General features: G+C 56.5%; 1 protein-coding gene across 4 annotated transcripts in view; it reads right to left on the reverse strand.

Moving 5' to 3' along the window:
• Positions 1 to 17,507, reverse strand: part of PLCG1 (phospholipase C gamma 1) — a 46,521-nt gene that overhangs the window by 27,959 nt on the left and 1,055 nt on the right. The window lies entirely within an intron of this gene.

Here is a 17,507-nt window from a genome sequence, read left to right on the forward strand (position 1 = left end):
CCTGGCGTGTAATTCATCCCAATTAAACTCCACTTACTGCTGGCGCTGTGGATTGACTTGCCCTTCATTTTGATTTACCGCAGCTTAGCGCTAGGCAGAAATGTGACCCGCTCATCAACCGCCGCGGAGGTTGGCAGTGCCGAGGCGGGTCGTGAGCAGCGACACTCGCTCCAAGCAAACGCGGCGGCAAGCCCAGAAACACGGCACGACTTTGGGGAGACTCGTCCAAAACATTCCCGGAGAAACGCGGGGTCTTCTCTACACCAAAGTCTCTTTGCTGGGGAAGCAGAACCACAGCAGCCTCTGCACTGTAAATACCTGGTTACAGACCACTTCTGTGCCGTGATCTGCACACCCACTGAACACGGAGGGAGCAGAAACACACCAAAACTTGGATGGCCTTCCAGCTTTTCACAGGATATTGTACAGTGCCTTTGCATCTGGAGATAGTTGCAACCCACTCACTTGCCTGACTCGGGACATAACTATTTCAGATCATTGCAATAACCCTTAAAACCCTGCAAATAAGGGCAAGCTCACAGAAAGACCCAGTTCCTTGGCCCCCTGGCAGACAAGACCCACAAAGCAAGCAAGGGTGTGATTTTCTACGGCATCACCCACCCTGCGGTAACGAGCTGGCACATTCAAACATTTGCTTGCCCTGTAATAATCTGTTCATGTGCTCACATCCTTAGCAAAAGGGCACGTTGTTTTATCCCTTAAAAAGTGCATCACTGCATTAAAAAGTTACAGTCTTTGCATCTGTGACATGCACAGCAGAGCTGAAGACTATTCCCATCTCGAAAGGACGAAAGGACGCAGCGCTTGACAAAATCAGTTGGAAAGAGCTGCCAGATGGGTTTTCACAGTCATTTACCAGGCAGTAACTATTAAGTACATGCTGCCTCTCCCTGGAAAGAAGGTGCCAGAATGGTAATGGCCTTTCTTTGCATCGGATTTCAAGTGTCTTGTCTCCACTGAGGGATTCCGCAGCACTTGCTTCTCGCTGCAAAGAGTGCCCGTGGGTTAAGGGAGACAGAGCTGTTGTTGCAAACTGCATGCTTAAAATCCAGCGATGGAGAAACCCCTGCAGCTAACAAGGAGATTCTCAAAGGCAGGAGCGTGCATGGAGTTTGTATGGCCAAAGGCCGTCCCTCGGAGGACACCATGCACCTGGAGGGAGCAGGGCAAAAAGCACGAGCCCACGCACACTTGCAGCTGCTTGCTTGGCTCTTTCATCCTCCCAGACGCGCCCGTGAGTGCTGGGGAGAAGGTGGTTTAGGGCTTGGTTTGTGCAGCCCTCTTCACGCCACACTGATCTGCTGCGGATCAGCCCACTCCGGCTTCACTATCTCTAGTGACTCAGACACCTTCCAGCGCCTTTGCACGGTGCGAGGAAATGACTCTTCAGCAGGAAGCGCAGCTGCCCCCGTGTCGAGCAGGCGAGCGCCGACACGCTGCTCCCCGCCTCGGGCTGCCCCGAGCCCCCGCAGCGCCCGGCTCCCAGCCCTGCTGCCCACCCGCCTCCGGGGCCAGACAACAAACCCGGCCCAGGAGCGTTTCCAGCCCAGCCTGCAAGAGCCACAAGTCAAACACAGACATCTCGGCAAACACCAGCCACCCTCTCGAAGGTAAACAGGAAGCCCAGCGCCCCACTGCCGTCTCCATGTCCTTGCAAGCTTGGGCAACCTTTTTTTTTCCTTTTTCCCCCTGCTCCGACCACAACGGCTGTAGCAAGTGCCAAGGGCTGCTGATCCCACGTGCTTGGATCTGCTCGCCAGCGCCTGCCTTTGCTTGGGGAGAGCAGAGTCCCTGGCAGGGAGCACTGCGTGGGGGAGCCTGGTCCGCCCGGGGCAGGCGGGAACTGGCACTCGGCCTTGAGGAGGGGGTGGGAAGTCAAAGGGAGACGGCAGGCGGGGAGAGCAGCTGAAAACATGGTTCTCCTCGAGCGCAGCGGAGAGCAACTGGAGAGCACATGCTGGAAACGAAACGTCAAGTTACAGCTCTGTCACCCTGGACATCAGTGAGCTCCCCCAGGTGAGGGGTGGGCTGGGGACTGTCACGACACGCACACACACCATGGGGGCCAGCACGGAGCTGGGAGCTCACCCGCACTATCGGGGCCTCTGCGGCGCCTCCTCGTGTACCACAGGGTTGATCTGACCCTTGTAGGAGAAGGCTCCTTTGGCGGCCTGTTTTCCTCTTCCCTCTTGTGCCGCTGAGGAGCAGGAGGCCAGGCACACAAGAGGACTGACAGACCGTGAAGCTCCAGCACAGAGAAGTGACAAAAGACCTCCAGTGTGCAGGGAGGAGCCCATGGTGGGGGCACGGAGCCCTGTGACCCCACAGCACTGCAGGCCACGTGTGCATGAGGGCAGAGGAACAAGGGCCAGGCCTAGGCTGAACCCTCTATACATAAGCAGTTGCTCACTGGGGAAAACCACATCTCTCCATCTTCTCATCTTCTCATGAGATTCTCATGACATCTTCTCATCACTGCAGAAGGCAGAAAGTGCTCCCCACCTGCGCGGACAGGGGCAGGAGCAGGGAGGAGGTGCCAGAGCAGAAGGAGAGGGCAGCTCCCTGCATCCCATGAGTCCCAGAGCCTCCATGTCTCAGGGCAGGAGCTAGCAGCGAGCTTGGGCAGACGAGCACCAGGTGGTAGCTGAGACCTGGAGCACCCTGGCCACCCTCCAGCTTCCCCGGGGTACATTCAGGTGGCACCTCTTGGGCAGGAGCATTGCGAGGGAAACAGCAAAGCCCGTGAGGCTGCACCTCGCCTGCCCCCAGCTTCTGCTCGTGCAGTGTCACAAGTTGAGCCGTGGCTTTGCAAACCAGTGGCGTCCTTCGCAGCCCAAAGCGCCACAGCCTCCCGAGCTCCTCCTGCCCTCAGCCTTCTCCTGCGGTGCCTCAGCGCAAGCCCCTGCCCTCACAGGGCTGCAGAGAGGTTCCTCCTCGGCCCAGCCACCTCCTCCTGCCTCGTGCCTCAACGGGCTACATGGAGAGGGCTCCTGCAGGGAGCTGAGCTCCACTGGCTTGAGGGCCTTCCCAAGCCCACACGTGGCTGCTCCAGCCGCACAGAGAGATCCCACTGGCCACGGCCTGTCTTTGCATTGAAAAGACCTCCAAAGTCCTCAGCTTCACCGGGTCAGACAAACGCTGCCACAAGGTGCCCAACACACCACGCTGGCTGGAAATCCACCCTCCCGCAGCGCTCAGCAAGGGGCAGGGTCGTGTTCCTGGGCACAGAGCCCTCCCTCCAGCGTCAGCGGGTTGCATCAGAAAGAAAAAGCTGGCCCTACATCCACCCCCACCCCCACTTGGGGAAGAAACCAAATTACCCTCTGGTTGCATGAAAACCAGATCCACCCTTGAAACGATTCAAAACTGAAAGCTCATCCAAGCCCCACTTAGCCGCTCACGGACAAGGTTCTGTAACGCACAAGGATACTGGGACAGACTGCCAAGGGTTGCAAAATTCCCATCTCCAACGGGTTTCTGGAAAGATGCTAGACAGATTTTTAAAAAATGCTGATAAAAAGGGAGTTTAGCCCAAATTACTTTCCGGGAGCCTCCAAGGAAACATCCACCCCTTGCACTAGCAAATGCTCTGTGCAGTGTGCATGCGTGGGGAGAAACAGGGAATTGGTGGCTACATCCTCGCTCATATTACAGCTTGACCCCAGCTGGCTGAGATAGACAGATCCTGCCCCGGGGCGCAGGCTCGGCACTTTGTTTAAAAAACAAAACCAAACTCATTGTGATATTTAACACTGTAGATTCCATGAGCACCACCTGTGGGATCATTTGTAGCCTTCCCAGTGCTCAGAGGTGGCACTGGAGAAAGAAAGTCAAGTGAGAAAGGGAAAAATAGGTGACTCTCATGTGCATGGCAGTAATAACTGAGAGATAAAACCAACATGCAAGAGCACAGAGAATAAAGTGATGGTTTTGAGCACTTAATATTTCAGTAGGAGCCCACTGAATCATTTATTCAGGCCAACACATGCTATTAAAAATTGCACAGGTTTAAAGGATTTCACGCTGCCTTCCTTATGCACGGGTTTGCCAGGCGGCAAAGGGATTTCAGGAGCACCCAGCTACCACGGAGCCCACCAGACTGCCCACCTGCAGAGCCCGGCTCGGCCTCCTGGAGGGATTTGCAGCTGCGTCTGCTCTCTCCGCACACTTGGCTCCGCATCCGGTTAGGAAGGACAACTCTGATTTGCCAACTGCAACTGAATACCACTCCGAAACACGAAAATCCCCTGTGATTTCAAGGGAACGGTCAAGCGAGCACTAAGTGCTTTGCTGGACCAAGGCCAGAGTGTTCAGCACCTTGCAGGCTGGAGCTGCATGTCATTCCCTTCAGCTTTACACAGTTCTAGACGGGCCCTGCTTTCAGGCCATGCCACGGCCACTGAAATGCAGCCGCCTCCTTGGTAGCAGGTGCTTCTCGTTGCAGAAACGCTCTCCCAGCAGCACATTTAGCGTGGCCACTACCACGGCCAGCAGCCATGAGCAAGGCATCAGGTGGACACTAATTACTCAAGCTTGAATTTGGCTGGACTGCAAAAATTAAGGCTGTTCTCAGTGAAATGCATGTTAAACCCGTAACAAACAAGTTCAGCCCCATGATTTGTGTATCTCCTCTAAAAGAAACCCCCAATAAACCCTAATATATCAAAAACAGACATGCGGACACTTACTGCTGATGAAATACATCAGCATTTCTGGGCACTAGCTGCCAGGGTTCTGGAGTGTGGGTAGCAGACGGCCTATCCAAATAGCACAACAATAAACCAGCTGAGGCCTCTCACCGAACCTCCTGCTTCTACAGAGGCCAAGAGCAAGACGCTCCACCTCACTCCCACTTGGGAGCTTGATGAGGAAGGGGTGCAATGGGGACGCTTGTCCCTCACAGGCCTGTGGTGAAGGTGAAGTCCCATCCCCATCCCTGCGATGAGGAACCCGCATGAGGACCCGCAGTAGCTCGGTAGGAGCAGGACACATCAGCCGTTTGCTTGAAGTCACCGCATTTTGCTACGAGACAACCAGCACCATCCTGGGAACAGTGGCACACACAGCCAGTGCATTTGGGGAGGGGAAAAAGTTATATCAAAAATAGAATAAATCAAAAATAGAATAAATCAAAAATAGAGACAGGACAACACAGAGCTCCCAATTTGCCCGGGTAAGTGGTAGAGACCCAGATCCAGATCAGACCCTGGCTCCTCTCTGATCCATCACCATCCATCAGCAAAGGGCAGGAGTGAGCAGGGAGCTTTCCAGGAGCGGCGAACATCCCCGGAGCCGCAATGGCATCGCTGGGAACCAGCTCCTCCCGCCAGCGCCCCGTGAGCGCGGTTGGTGCCAGCTGCTCCGCGCGGCCTCTTTGCGGGCACAAGTACTTCCTGCCCTCGGCTCGAGCTGCAGCTGCCTCGGCGTCACGTGCCCTGCGGTTTCCACGCGCCGGTTGCTCCGTCCCCAGCTCACCCAGCCTCAGAAATCTTCCCCGAATGCGAAGGAAGCTGCGGGCGATGCACGGGGAGATTACCCAGAGCTGCTCCCGGCCCCACGGCTCCGGGGAGAGCGAGCAGCACCCCCGGGACTGCCCTCTCCTCCCGCTGCCCTTCCCACCTCGCACCTCTGAGCTGATGAGGCTTCTGCAGGGCAGTTCAGGCCTCCTCCTAGACAGCCCCTCACCTTGCTGCCCTGCTGACACTGCAGTAAAAAGCCATCGAGTCACTCGTGCAGACCTTGCTGCTCCACTGACATAACCAGCTTTGGCCTCGCACAGGAGATCTCCAAGGATTCGTGAGCATCCTCCTCATGCTGGAAGCAGAGGTAGCTGTAAGCTGGGAACTGCTGCAGCCCGTAGGTTTACTCAGAGCTACAAGAAATTCAGAGTTAAAACCAAATCAGATCTCACAGCAAGCAAAGCAGGATGTGGCCACCTCACGATCTCTGCCCATCGGCCAGCACAGCCCGCGGCTGTACAAGCTGGCAGTTCCTCTGCGCTGCTGTCAGCTCCAAAAGGTACTGGCATGGCCAGAGGCACCTGGGCTGAGCAGGCACCCCGCGAGCAGAGCCAGCCCTGCTGACAAGCCCCGCGTGTCCGGCTGTGCCCGCATCCATACGTGGCCGTGCATGGCTTAGGTGGGAGGTAGCAGCTCTCTTTATCGGGGATGAGAGATGCTCAACCTGCTCCTGGCCCCTTGTTTCAGTTACAGCCCAAATGTCTGAAGGGTTCCAGGCCTGTGACCAGCCCCAGGCTCCCAAAACGTTCCCATGGCCAGGAGCGCCCGTTCCTGCAGGAGCCCGGTCTTGCTCAGCCTGGTGAAGCATCGACCTGCCCCAGGGAGGCCCTACGGCCCTGTCAGACCCTTGGAGCCCTGGGCTGCAGCCCACAGCAACCAGGCAGAAAGGCCCGGGAGAGACAGGGGTAAAGAGGCTCCCCACTTGCATCCTGCCCCAGCGCTGGCCGGTTACCAACGGGACCAGCCATTTAATGGGGTTAGGACAGGTTCCTGTCTTTCCTTTCTCTCCTCCGCTCTCCTCACATGGCTTTGCTGCCACCAGCGCGTTGAGCCCTGGTACTTGCAGGTGCTTGCCGGACACGTCCCTGCTCCCCACTATGACAGGAGTGGCAGAGAGCTCCAGGGGACGAGCAGTTGGACATCCAACGCCACACAGAGGCCCCAGCAGTACCCGTGCTGGGAAGTGCCAGGGTTCCTCTTGTTCTCTGTGGAAATTCTGCGTGGGTAAAGTCATGGGATCCTGTACTGGGCTGTCTGGATGGGCTGAAGCAAAAGCATCCAAAACACCATCCATGCCCGCTCCCCAGAACACAAAAGCCTTCGACTCCTTCCACCTTCACCACACGGAGCCAACGAGCACCTTTCCGTCCCAGCAGCACCACAGCGGCTCCAGCCTCCCCTCGCCAGGCCCTGCCGGCAGGGACGGGATGCTGTCCTTGGGAGTCCTGCACCCAGCTCCAAGCCGGCAGGGACGCTGCCCTTGGGAATCCTGCACCCACCTCCAACCCCGAGAGCTGCAGGCGGCAGAGCCACCCCTGCCGCCAGCCCGGCCCGCTCGGAAGGCAGAAGCTTCCATTGACTCAAATGGAAACGGGAAGCGCAGCGCGGGACGCCCAGTCTGTCTAGGGTGGCTCTGCACGCCGGGCCCGAGGTGACCTTGTCCCCGCGTGGCATCCAGGCTCCATCCCCCAGCCTCGGCCACAAACGCAGTCACCTTGCAGGAAGGTAACACAGTGATGGAGTGGGGACGTGAGCGCGCGCGGCTCCTCCAGCCCCGCGGCGGCTGTGCAGCGGTAACGAGAGCCGAGAGGCTCCGCGGAGGATCGATGAGAGGCGCCTGACGCAGCAGCTCCGCACCGAGGGGGCTGGGAACGGGCAGCCAAGAAGAGACCTCCCTGCCGGCTGGCTCCAGGGACAGGTTTCTGCGACACGCAGACCTGGCGGGGGACGTTTCTGCCCCAGAGCTAACCGGGAGAGGTGATGGACACCCCCGTTGAGGTCGCTGGCGGGGGTTTGCCCTGTTGCCTGCTCTGTGCCCGGGGAGAGCGCAGCAGGGCACCGAGGAGACGCGATGCGCTGTCCCCCGCGGAGACTGCAGGGAGGAAGGAAGCAAAAGCTAAAGGGCAGAAAAGATTCGTCACCTTCTCGGCCACCGCTGGTGATGTTCCGATGACACAAGAGCTTCGTTTTCACTCAGCCCAGCCATGCCACCAGGCTTCCCCAACAGTGAGGGGACAGCAGGGATGACTGCTAGCCAGGACACTGAGTGGGGACATGGCTTGTGTCTGCCAGAGCAAGCCCCTGAGCCCTTTCTTGCCCGGGAAAAGTTGCGAGGATGAGAACGAGATAAAGATTCCATCTGTTGCTCAGTCACTCGAGGTCACGACAACAGCCCGACCTCCCCGTGCGCAGCTCCAAGGCTGCTCTCCAAGGCCCGTGCAGTCACTGAGGCACAGATGGCGTTTCCAGCCGTGTGCCCTCCCCAGGTGCCACATCCGCAGCAGGGACACCAGCGAGCTGCGCTGGCCCCACGAGGAGCCTGATGCACCCTCTGGGTTGGGTGCCACGGACGAGTGGCAGGATTGGCCCTTGGCTCTCAGCACTGCTCCCACCCGCTGTCACATCATGGGAGCCAGGGAGAAAGGCAGGTACGGAGGGCTTGGAGGTGGGCGCGCACTCCTGTCCCGAGGCAGGCAGAAAACAGAGGGAACGACTCTCTCCTTCCCTTTCCACCGATTTTACTCCGTCTGCACTATCTGTGCAGCAGACGTGCTGGCTACCCCGTCTATTGCCAAGGCAACGGTGTGAGTGACAAGCAGTCACGAGGCATCTCCTTACAGCACTTCCAGCTGAGGATCGCCAAGGGCTGAGCAGATCCCGGCAAACACACGCACGGGCCTAGCAGGAGGCACCAGAGCTGTCATCTCCAGGATACACAGGAGACGCAGCCCCAGGTGCTGGGGAGCCTGGAGCTGCGCGTTTGGAGCAGCAGCTCCATGCAGGGTTGGGACAGCGGTGACACCGCAGCGCCTGTCTCCAGCCCTGGCTGCTCACACGGAGCATCTCCCCAGCCCGGGGTTCTCCCTGGCCCTGCAGGAACCACCCCGCAGCCGTGGGCCCACAGGCCAAGGATGCTGGCAGGGAAGGAGGGGGCGCCCAGGCCCTGCAGCCAGGGCAGCTGGTGCTGCGGAGGGGACAGGAGATGCCTGCGCTGTGGGTGCTGGTCCACGTCCTAACAGGAGGGCAGATGCACCCACATATGATGGCTTGGGAAGCGATGGGGAGGGGGAGTATCTACTTTTGATCCGATACAGCCTGGGAATAAGCAAAGCCTGCCCTGAGCTCATACTGCGGAAGGACCCAGTGCCAGGCAATGCTTCCAAATGCTCCCCAGGCGGAACCAGCCGGCCCTCCTAACACCTCCACATGGCAGATTTATGGGGTACAGACTTACAGGGCAGCGTGCCAAGGGGGCTAAAGTCCCCTCGGACACCCCCGCTCCCACGCTCCCACACCGACCCTGTTATCCGGCCCGGCTCGCGGATGGGAACCGCACACGCAGAGCGGCCGCCGAGCAATCCGGGAAAAGCAGAAGTTGGGTCAGAGAGGGCAATAAAACCAGGAGGGCACTTCCCACAGGCAGGCAGCATGGGAGGAAAAGAGAAATAAAGCCAAACGACGAAGAAGCGGCCAAGTCACCTGCGTGAGTTTTAATATTCCCCAGGACACCGAGAAGTTAATGAAGTTACAGAGTGACCCCAGGGAAAGGGCCAAGGGGAGGGAGGAAGAACAATACGAGCACAGGAGGGATATCTTTTAATCACCACATCACCCGGCACTTCTTGGAGCAAGTAAACAGGAAAAAGTCTCTCAAACAGCTGCTCTGCCCCGTGTCCCCGTGGGGAGCAGCCTGCCACGACAGCCTTCCTTGATGTCTCTCCAGCACGAGAGCGCTCATGAAATCCTCCCAGGGACGAGGAATGCAGCGAAACCGCTCGCTCGGGCACGGAAAGCCAAGCTGCCCGTGGCACGGCACGGGAAATGAGCCCGCACGAGCGCGGCCCTGGGCAGGGCTGGCAGGCCAGGGGCAGGGGTCTAAAGAGCTCTGTATCTGCATGCGGTAGGATCCAGGAGGGTGGGAGATCTGCCATACAGCAAGAAGGATTTTTAAAGCTGACTGACCAAGCCTGGCAGATGAGCACAAGAAACTCCAAAGTGGGGAAAAAAGAGGCTGCTCATCCAACCCTCCGGGAAGCCCAGTGCTAAGAATGCCTCCGTGAGCATCCAGCTCGCCTTCCCTGCAAGCGCCCAGGAGATGAACGGCTCGGAGCTCCACCGGCAGGGAGGGAAGCCGGTTGCCGCATGGCAGCCCCAACACCTCTGTGTGTCACCCAAGTGCACCAAGGCATGCACGAAGATGCCATGGATGGGACAGGCCTCCTAGACCCTCCTGCTTTGGCCTGTTCAAACCAGGTATTTCTGCATGCGTTTTGCGCCCTCCCTGCAGCTCTGCCTGGGTCCATGTGCAGATGCCCCCATGCGCCGCTCCGTGCCATGAGGACACAGCAGCGACGGGAAACAGCACATCTGGCTCCTGATACCTCAGCAACAGGCTGTGACGTGAGAGGACAAGGCCTTGAAATGACTCAAGGCAGCCTCAGCCCTGGAGAACTGTTCATCCAGCACGTGTCCCCTCCAAGAGACACGGGCCAGCCAGCAGCAACGGGGACCCACCTACAGCTCCGACAGACCTGTGTGGCTCCAGCCGTGGGAGGGCAGCTGTTCCCGATGGAAAGGCAGGCAACGACCTGGGGGAGCAGACAGGGACAGCCGGAGGCAGCGGAGATCAGGGCTCAGCGAGGATTCATGTGTCAGGACACAAGTGAAGTCACATTCCAAGAAAAAAGAAAGCCAAGTGAGCTCATTACAGGAGCAGGGGCAAGAAAGCAGCCCCCAAGGCAGAGTGAAGACATTTCTGCTGTGGGGCTGTCACCGTCTCATCCCCAAGGGCTGCACACACACAGACTGTGCCCGTCCGGCAAGCGCTCGGCTTGTGCAAACTCGCTTGATACATCACAACCTTCGCCTGGAAAATTTCTTAAAGCAACAATGTGGGTTTGTTTGCCTGCAGAACGCCGGGCACGCTTCTGGGCACCGCATTAACGACACAAGAGCAGATCATTGACTGAAACCTCAGAACCACAAGATGTTTTTGCAAAAAAAAAGTTAGGAGCTGCAGAGGAAAGAGAAAGAGAGGTCCTCCTCCGACACTGGAAAGTTTTACATGAGTCTCCATCCAGCTGAGCTCACAATTCACAACTCCAGATCGAACTGAAAAGCCATCTAACCACACATTTAGCAGAGATCGAGCTGGAAAGCAATTTAAAAATCATAGTTTTTGGTGAGACTTTTAGAGTATGGGCCATCAGCTACTCAAAGCTCTGCTGATTTCTACAGATTTCACGCTGCCAGCTTCCATTAGAGACTCTAGCTGTTGGCCCTCTCCTTTTTGGGGACAGACAGCGCTTATTTCCTAGAAGCTCCATTTCACAGCACACATGGACGTACGTTCAGCCCAGCTCCAGGCAGCGCCCACAGAGGCTGCAGCTACATAACAGCTAAGAGCAGACTCCAGAACACCCTGTGCCCTGCAAGCAGGGCGATCCCAAGTTGTACTGTCATTCCAGTGCCCAGCTGTAGATCCCTGTCCACACTGCACCAGCAGGAAAAGCAGCAAGGGCCATCCTGCAGGAGCAGGCACGGCTGCTTGTCACTTGGAAGGGCAAGTCTGCAGAGGCACAGAAAGTTCCTGGAAACGAGAATGTTTCTGACTTGAATCAATTTCAAAAGCTTTAAAAATGGTGACGCTATCCTTGAAAACCAGCTTTGTGCAACGCACGAGTCCTCAAAAACTGAATTTCCAAAGGAAAACTTTCCCTAGCACTACAGAGTCCCTTTGGGAGCAGCTGTTGTCCCTACATCCCCTTCGCATGGGCTAGTCTGCCCGCTCCGGAGAGAAACACTCCCACTTCTCCTTGCCGTAACGCTCAAGCGCAGAAAGTTTGCTCAACGGAACAGATCACCAGGGAAGCGGGAGCAGAGGAAGAGCTATGAGATCATGAAACCCCCAGGCATGGCAGGATGCAGTCACTATGCAGAGGATGTGCTCGATATTAAGCCGACCTTAAAGGTGACGCTAGAGCAAGCAGAGCAGCAGCAACGAGCTGCAAATGAGGACATCGGTCAACGAGACTCGCAGCTACTTTTGCTGGGACAGTCGCAGGTTTCGAGAGCATCCCACAGCATCCCAAATCATTTTCCTCACATCAGTGCAGGTATCTGTTAAACACAGATAACTGTTCTCTGACATCTGCTCCTTTCACCCTGTCCTAAGTCAATACCCTGGGGTTGCTCTCCCTCAGCATCAACCTCAGCTCTCCAAGCTCACCTGGCCAAGGGGAAAGTGCGTGCAAGGTGGTGGTACAACTTTTCAAAAGTATTGCAAAGGCTTTGAAGTCCCACCAGCCTCCACTGCTTTTAAATCTCAGGGCACACTGGAAGGAAGGGGGAAAGAAAATAATAAATAAAGAACCACCTCTCCACATTCCCTTTTAGTATATCATAAGATTCAGTTGATAGGTTAACTGAGTGCCACATGCTTTTACGATGGAAGCCCTGCCTCTCCTCACCACACGTGGCAAGCTCTTCCTGGACTCCCCAACGCTACCTTTCCTAACACATTTGATACCAGGTCTTCTGAACCCCATGGGCTTCCTCCCAGCTCCAGGGCACCTTTGCAGGCACCTCCTAACGTCAGCTGCCAGCCCCACTTTTGGTGATCTGTGGCTAAGCTGAGGCGGTCGCTGTTGGCCCCTTCACCCAGGGCGCTGCAGTCCACTGGAGATGTTACTGTGTGAAGACGACAGCAGGCCTGGCTGCTTGTACTCAGGGAGCCCCTGCTACGGTAGAAGTGCTGTGGAGCCCCAAAGTTGGGCAGCTTGGCACAGAGCCGCCCACACCAAGGACGAGGAGAGCACGCAGGAACAGACACCACCATCCCCACAGGCCCGTCTGGTGGCCTGGCAGAATGCTGTGGCTGAACGGGACCACAGTAATTCCTGCTCTGCTACACATCTCAAATAACCACTCAAGTTCTGTGTCCCTGGCAGAAGATGTCCACTCTGGCAGCAGGATCACGGTGGCATGTGGTGATGAGGCTACCACGTCCTCCTAAATGCTGCTCCTGCCCATAGCAACTGATTCTGAGCAGGCCCAGAGGGACATGTACCCAGCAGAAGGCAGCACAGCCATGGAGACCACAACAATCCCGCACAGCTAGAGAGGAGAGGAGTCCTTTGCTTTGCTTGGCAGCAGTGAAACACTCAGAGCTACCCCCAAGAAGGGAGCCCAAACACTGACAGCTCTGTAGGGATGTGACCACAGCCAGGCTCTCCCCTAGACTGTGCATTGTGGGGCAGCAGTGTCCCCTAGGTCACATCACAGGGGACAAGATAGACCCAGAGTGCTTCAGAAGGGAAGGTCTCAGCCACAGTCCAGTGCCCAAGTTCTCGCAAGCACAGAAGTTAACTGAAGGCCAAATCCCCAAGGCAACTCAGTGGTCAAGCCAGTTCTACCACATGTAAGGGGACTTCAGCACCACCTCCCTCCCAGGCGCCTGCTGAGACCTCAGGCAAATCTCCTGTGCTCTATCTGCCATCTGCGAGATACGCGGAAGGTCACAGGGCTGTTCTGCCCTGCGCTGAGGGCCAGGCGATGAGGAGCGCTACCAGCCCGCAGGTCTCCGCCACGTTCGCGGCGCGCACCCCAGTGATTAGATAGCGACGCCAAGCAAAGGCTTCACTGGCACAGATTAGGAACAACTGCCCCCACCGAGCAGCTAACCCAGAGAGCAGTGAAGAGGTCGCAGGTGAGGTCGGACAGCTGCTGGCCCAACACAGGGCAGGTTAAAAATCAGGCAAGCAACCCCACAGCAGAAGCGTCCTTGAGGTGCCAGTGGATGATATAGAGCACATGAGGGCCTCCTCTGCAAAGCCAGATGTTCAGGGCCAGCTCACGTGGACCGTCGTTCTCATGGTGCTCAGATACCCAGCCAGCACGGCCGCCTGCTTTTGGGGCAGATTCAGAGAAAACCAGGCCATATCTGCCTGAAAAAGCCTGCAGTGTTCAGGTCCTCAGCGCGGGCAAGAAGAGTTCAGCCCAACACTACATGAAACAGCACCAGCACTTTTCAATTAGCAGGCTTAAAACCCGTAAGCTGATACCTTCCACGTGGCTGCCCGGCAAAGGAGGGAACCAGACGGACAGGCAACGTGGGCGCAGCGGGAGCGCACGTCTCCTGACCTGCCCACAGACCCGCTATCTTTCCGATGCTCTTTAGGCTGCCAGAGTAGATCTTAAAGATGACAAGGGAGGTGGTAATTTGTCACACATCTCTCCACTGCGCAAATGAGGGTGCTCTAACTCGCCTTTCCTGGAAGACACTGCTGAGATGGGAGAGGATGAAGAGATGAAAAGCAAGGGAAGGAGAGCACTGCGGCTGAGAGGTGAAGGTGGGGGAGAGCTTCTCAGCTCTCCCCAGTTGAACACAAACATCCTTTTAAGCAAGAAGGCGGAGAAAGCTGTTTGGTAAAGACACAAAACCACCCCTCAAGCCCCCATTTACCACCAACATGGCTGGGGACCTTCCTGCCCATGTGGGCACGGGAGCCCTGCTGCCCCGAAGTGAAACCTGACAGTTTTTGCCCCACAGGCTGCATTGCGAGGCGCCACTTTGGGATTGCTTGTTTTTCACTAAGTGTTCCAAATTCTACGTTTATTCAGATGGTCTCAAAAAAACCAACCAACCAAACAACAGAAAAAAAACAAAACAACAACAAAAAAAAACAGCTCTACCTCGGTGGATTAAAGAGAAGGGCAGGCAGTTGTGAAGGAAGAGGCAAGTAGAAGCTGCCCTGCAAAGCCATTTTGTATTAATATTTTACAGTTCCTGCCATTTCTCGTTCACAGGCCTGGACTCAGAGCAGTGGCTTTTTTCCACCTCTACAGGACTGAGCTCATTTCACTGAAAGCAAGAATGCAACCTTCTTTCCTCCCGCCCCGTCTTTTTTTACGTGGGGTTTTTTTTTGGTGTTTTTTTTTTTTTTCCCTCCCCTATAAAACAAACATCTGCTCCAAATTTTCAGCTCGCTCTCTGAGCAAACTCAGAGTTTTCTGATGCGTCTCAAGGAAACAGATCAATTAGAAACTGGCCTATAACCCCCCAGCATGTGCAGTTATGAATGCTGGACCCTTTTTTGCATTAGGAAGGAATTACATAACACAGGAAGTTTAAAAAAAATGGATAAAAGACAGCTGACTCAAGGGATTAGCTCTACATTGCTTTGGGTGATTAACAAAAAGAATAGAAAATTACTAGAGCTCTTCCCATCGCAACAGCTAGGCCCTTCTGTCGCGTAGATTAGGAAGAAAGCAACACGTCGGTAATTGGAGCCAGCTGAAACCATTTGGGATAAAACAAATATTAACTGAAAAGCGGCTTTCTTGGACACACCGCTCTAGCTTTGCAAAGAAGGAAAGCGGGGGAGAAGGAGCGCGCCGCCTTTCCCAAAGCAAAAGGCTTCCCGCACGCAGGGGTTCGCGCCGTCCCCGCGCTCAGCAGCTGGCTCTGGCTGCGGGGAGCCGCGGGGCTCTGGTGTGAGCGGAGCGGCGTCGCCGAGGGCTGCCGGGGCGCCCTGTGGCACAGAAGAGCTTCTTCATGGGTGAGCCCAGCTGGCCGGAGCGCCGCCGCGGAGCCCGCGCGCCGCAGGGACGCGCGCGCCGCCAGCGCACGCTGCTCGCGCACAAGGTCGCTCTTTATGCGACGCGCACAATGCGCTACACAGGGCCACGCAGGAGGATCCCCCCCGGTCAGCACCCACCGGCCACGGGGATGGAGAGGTCAATCGGCACACACAGAGCTACCTGCACGGGGATCCGGCCCGAGGCAGGGTATGTGGTGGTGCCACCCACGCCCTCCACCAAACACACGGGCTCGTCCCCAGCCTGCAGCTCCCCGTGCTGCTGTGCAGGCAGCCCCGACACCAAGGGGCTGGTCGCTGCACGCCAGGACTCATCCTCCAGAGCACAGCTCGGCTCCTGCTCACTTTGCCAAGGAACTTGAAATAAAAGATGTCCCGTTACCTCCAAGCACAAACAGCGGCCTTGGGAGCCTGTGGCCACACGTCCGCTTTGTGGAACCGATACCGCGCTGAGAGCAAAGCTCTAAAACAATCCTCCACAGAGGCGACAACAACGGGGACCGTGCTCAGGACTCCTGTGCCGGAGTCACACATGGCCTCAGCCCCCGTGACCGAGGAGGGCTGGAAAGGGCCAGCCAAGCCCGGTCCTCCTCATGCTGCTGAGCACCGAGACCCGGGCTGCGGTCCTGGCGTGGCAGGGGACGTAGCCAGATCCCCCAGCGCTGCCCACCCAAGCTCCATAGACACACGGTCCCTTCTGCAAAGCCCAATACCTGTGAACCGCAGACCCTCAAGCACTGCCCAGTGCTTTCCACCCAAAGGAACATCACAAACCTCCCAACAGGACACTCTGCTCAGCTCACAGCCTCTAAAGGGAGCCGAGGGCCAAACCAAGGACTATCACTGAAAGCCAAGCCCAGTCTTCCTTGACAGCTCCAACACCTGCTCCTGGCCCTTCAGGAGAGCTGAACCCATCACTGCTCTTGGTTACAACTCACCCACACCGAAAATGGGCAGCTTGACTCCAGCTCAGACTCCTCAGCCTAGGTCCAAACAGGGCCACGAGAGCCCTGTGCCAGTCAAGACCAGGTTTCAAGGGCAGGATGAGCCAGGAGAAGAATACAAGCCAACGCATTTGCCATACACAATAGCACGCAGCTGCCACGTTTCTTATGACTCCATATATTGAGTTTTCCCAGGCATCCTTTTTCTACCAGAAAGCACATCAAGATGAAAATGGGGAAACTGGCCAACTGTCCAGCACTGCTGGACATCAGACTGGCTCTGCCTAGATACACAGTCACTATTTACACACACAAGCCCAGATTTCCACCTGGAGCTCCCACGCTCCTCTACAGGAAGTCTGAAATGCAGACTACTACTTTTTAGCCTTGTAAAGGGCGACGGACAACAGGACACCCTTCCTTCTGGGTGTTGGGAAAGACATCAGAGGAGAAAACTAAGGCCAGGAATAACGGTAGGAAGAGGTGGGTGCAGAGAGGAGGCCGTGGGGAGAACCTGCCAATGACAAGAAGGTTGCTTTGCTGGGCACTGGTGCATCTGGCACCACAGGCAGCTTGGGAAGGAGGAAACCATAACCCTTTAAGGTAATGTCTTATTTCTCTAGCACCACCATCTCGATGTGTTGGAAAGCGCATGGTTCGGGAGGGAACACAGCCTTTCTTGAGAGGAAAGTGCCAGGGACCACAAGCACATGGTCACCAGGGTCTACAGACTCACCAACACTTTTCTGTTGCAATGTTTAAAAGGACATAAAGGAATTAGGTGTTCAGGGTCCACTGACTCTTGTTTTTTGTTTGCTAGACACCTGTGGATGGTCTTTATTTGCTTGTATCTGGCCCTGGGTTCTCTGCTTCTACTGATCTGGTCTTCACCATGTTCACAGCACAGGGAGTCTTCACAGGCAAGACATTATAATCCCCCTTACCACTGCAGTTTTGGCATGAGAAGTTAAAGTTCTCGAGGTTTCCCCTAAAGTTAAGGTTTTAGCCTTTACATCCGCACATGGAAATAACCACCTCAGTACCACAGCCCCCCGAGGGCTCCTTCCCCCTGGCCCCGCGTGCTCCGCGGGCACCGCCACACGACGCAGCAGCATGTCAGAGAGACAAACTGGTGCCGTGCCCTACATCAAAAACAACTTCAATCCAGGGCGAACCAGGCTCTCCCTTCCTTCTCCCGTTGCCCA

Source organism: Tinamus guttatus, unplaced genomic scaffold, assembly GCF_059628265.1.
Source record: "Tinamus guttatus ecotype Peru unplaced genomic scaffold, ASM5962826v1 Tinamus_guttatus_pri_ptg001150l, whole genome shotgun sequence".
Taxonomy (NCBI): Eukaryota; Metazoa; Chordata; class Aves; order Tinamiformes; family Tinamidae; genus Tinamus; species Tinamus guttatus.